This window comes from Sceloporus undulatus, chromosome 4 (assembly GCF_019175285.1).
Source record: "Sceloporus undulatus isolate JIND9_A2432 ecotype Alabama chromosome 4, SceUnd_v1.1, whole genome shotgun sequence".
NCBI classification, from domain to species: domain Eukaryota; kingdom Metazoa; phylum Chordata; class Lepidosauria; order Squamata; family Phrynosomatidae; genus Sceloporus; species Sceloporus undulatus.
Genome location: NC_056525.1, coordinates 135,340,105 through 135,343,598, shown reverse-complemented (window position 1 = coordinate 135,343,598; position 3,494 = coordinate 135,340,105). Strand labels below are relative to the sequence as shown.

General features: G+C 38.9%; 1 pseudogene; it reads right to left on the bottom strand.

Annotated features, from left to right (window-relative positions):
* Nucleotides 1-665: 665 nt before the first annotated feature.
* Nucleotides 666-2,663, bottom strand: LOC121929055 (annotated as a pseudogene).
* Nucleotides 2,664-3,494: the final 831 nt, after the last annotated feature.

Here is a 3,494-nt window from a genome sequence, read left to right as displayed (position 1 = left end):
TACTCTTTCATTCCAATTGCTTATGATTAACAAGAAATCCTGCTTTAGTGTGTGATCGAGTTTCTCCTGAACTTCAACACAGAATTGTTCAATTTCTTATTCTTCTGCCTCCACAGCTGGAGCATAAACCTGAATTAAGGTTATATTCCCTGAAGTCTTATTGATATGATTCAGCCAGACTTTACATTATAATATTTGAGTGCTTTTGCTACATCACTCATCATTATTAATGCCACCCCATTTCTTTTTAGGCTTTGGTTTTCTGATTAAACACTGGATAATTATCTGACTCAAGATTTCCATTCTTGTGTACTTTAGCTCGCTCACCCCAAGTACTGTAATATGTTCCCTTCTTATTTTACAATAACTAGCTTCTTCTGATTCATGCTTCCCACATCATATGTTCCTATAAAATGTGTTGTTCAGCTTTGGACTTACCTTTGAATCAGTTGAAGTCTTTAGATTATCCTGTGAGTGTGCATGCTGCAGAAAAAAGAAATACAAGCCTCGAAAATCAAAATTCACTGTTCAGTGATCCATCTGATAAGCACACCTCATAGTTGTAACCATGGGGAAATTATTCTGTTCCTGAATCCATGCAGTTATCCTGGGAAATAGGATTTCACTAATATATTAGTTGCAGAATTCATATTACCTTTCTTTGTTTATGCATCTAGATGACAATAAACACCAGTACAGAAAACAGAGGAGGTAGCAGCCAAGCATATGATTAGATATAAAGTCAGTTTGTGGGCTTCCTCCTCTACTATCTCTTCCTTTAGGAATATCCGTAATTTTTGTAGATGGGTCAGAGAAGCCATCCACTAAAAAGAATTTGTACTGTGGCAGGGGAAGATAAGGGAGGATGGTCATTGTCTCTAAGAATCACAATTAAGTTCTGCATTACTGGCATCATGGTTTTCACTTTTCCATTTTGGTACACCACAGTGAGCAGACCAAGTTGTGTGTCCTTCAGAAGTTGATAAATAAGGCAAGAGTTCTGACCAGAGTCTCTGTCAATGATTACTACCTTGGTTATGAGGTAGCCAGTGTCTGCTCCTCTGGGCATCAGGTCATTTGAAGCGACAGTGCTGTTCTGAAGTGGATAGAGGATGAAGGGGGCATTGTCATTTTCATCCATGAGATGGACTTGGACAAAAGCCTCTGATCTCAGTGAAAGAGAACCTTTAACCACAGTTTAGGCACATCAGACTCTTTTATATTCTCATAATCTAAGGATTGGATGGCATACAGATTGCCAGTTTCAGGGTTGATGGAAATGTAAGATGATGCTCGGCCACCCGTAAAGGCAAAAGGGAACAGACCATTTGTGTGTTCTTCTCTGTGTCCAGATCAACAATTTGGACTAAGCCAATAAGAAAGTCTATACTAGAATATTGTTTTCAAATACTGGGGTCATTGATATCTGAGATTTGAATGGTAATAATTCTCACTGGGAGAACCCTTGTCAGTGGCTGTGATGGGGATGTTATACTCAAAGACATGTTCTCTATCCAGAGGCCATTGGGTCACTAGATGGTAATAATTGTTCTCTATAGCCTTCAACACAAAGGGGAAGTTTGCTTCAGTGGTGCAGGAAGTTCTGCCATTCTCTCCTTAATCTCTGTCCATGACACTAAAAAGAGCCACCACAGTGCCTAGGGAAGAATCTTCTAATAAAGGAGTGGTGATGGATGTAATGGTTACCTCCGGGGCATTGTCATTCTCAACCTCAACCTCCACAATGACTTTGCAGTAAGCAGAAAGACCTCCTCCGTCTGTGGTTCTGATGTTCATCTCATACACAGTATGTTCTTCATAGTCAATTGGCCCACCAAGAGAAAGTTCACCAGTATTTTTGTTTAACCTGAATGATCTCTATACTGCATCTGGTACCTGGCTGAAAGAATAGGTGATATCTGCATAGGAACCAGAATCCATGTCACTTGCTTTAACTTTGGTGACTAGTGCATCCAAAGGACCATTCTCCCTTATTTTTACTTTGTAAGTAGATTCACTAAACTGAGGAATGTTATCACTGGCATCCAGAACATCAACAATTATATGTGTCGTTCCAGTTCTCTGTGGGATGCCTCCATCCACTGCTGACAGAACTAGCGAAATTGTGGATCCACCTCACTGAATTGTTTATTCAGTATCAGTTCTGCATATTTGCCACCATCCTTGTGGGTTTCCACATCCAACCAAAAATGTTCATTAGAACTAAGTGTGTAGTTTTGAACAGCACTTTCTCCCTTGTCCAAATCCTGAGCTCTTTCCAAAGGAAATCGAGTATCCTTGGGTACGTGCTCAGATATTTCAAAAAGGATTTGCTTTTTAGTGAATTGTGGAGAATTATCATTCACATCTTCTATTTGTACTTCAATTCTGTGTAGCTGCAAAGGATTTTCCAGCACAATTTCAGAAAGTGGAACACAAGGGTCCTTCTGACTAAACAGAGCTTCTTGGTCTATTTTTTCCTTTAATATCATATTCCCAGGGTGAAAATCTAGCTGGAAATACTGCTTTTAACTCTTAGAAACCAACCTCCCTTTTCGAGCAGACAGTTCCTTTGCATCCAGTTGCAAATCTTTGAGCACGTTAGCCACTACAAAGCCTCTTCTCCTTTCCTCTGGCATTGAATATAGGATAGAGTCAGACATTGCTACGTATACACACACAGAGAGAGAAATAGACAAAACTTGCCTGCTGTTGACACTTATTTCCATCCTTCCACCTTCACTTGCAGTCAGATTTGAAACATGTCAGTTGTTCTTTATAAAGCAGTTGATGGAAATGACTGCCTGAATTTTCCTATCAGAATTTGTTATGATTCAAGCTTGTGGATGATCTGCTGCATTTCTCCCTGAGGTCCCTTCGTCTAATGGATATAGGCCTTCAACAGAGCTATTGCTCTCCTCCGGGATGATCTGTTCAGTGTTGTGTAATAGCACCACCTTGTGTTTCAACTATAAGACAGCTCTCATAAATATGTCATAGGTGTATCTTCTGCAATGAGACTTTCTATTGTTTTAATATTCCGTTTCTATTTTATTCTTAAGCATTATTTTATGTATCAAACAGACTGTCGCTTCCTACTCTCAAACAAAGAATGACAATAACCAGTATGAAGAAACGAAGAAGTAGTATGAATAAAAGAAAACCATCATACCTTTAATACACTTAGATCCGACCCTTCACTTTTTTTTTCCAGACAGCTTTATACAATACTCAGTTAAACTAGCCTCATGAAAAATACTTCTCACCAAATAACTACAACAAACATGCTCCTATAATTTTAAAAGAAAAATGAAACAAGACATTTCCCACCCTAGAAGCAAAAAAACAAAACAAAACCTAATTTCTCCTCTATGCCTCTGTAGGACTTAGATGATGCCTTCCTAGAACAGATGACCACACATTCAGAAAGGAGAGATGTAGTAGTAATGGAAGATTTCAACTATCCTGATGTTTTCTGAGATCAAACTCTGCCA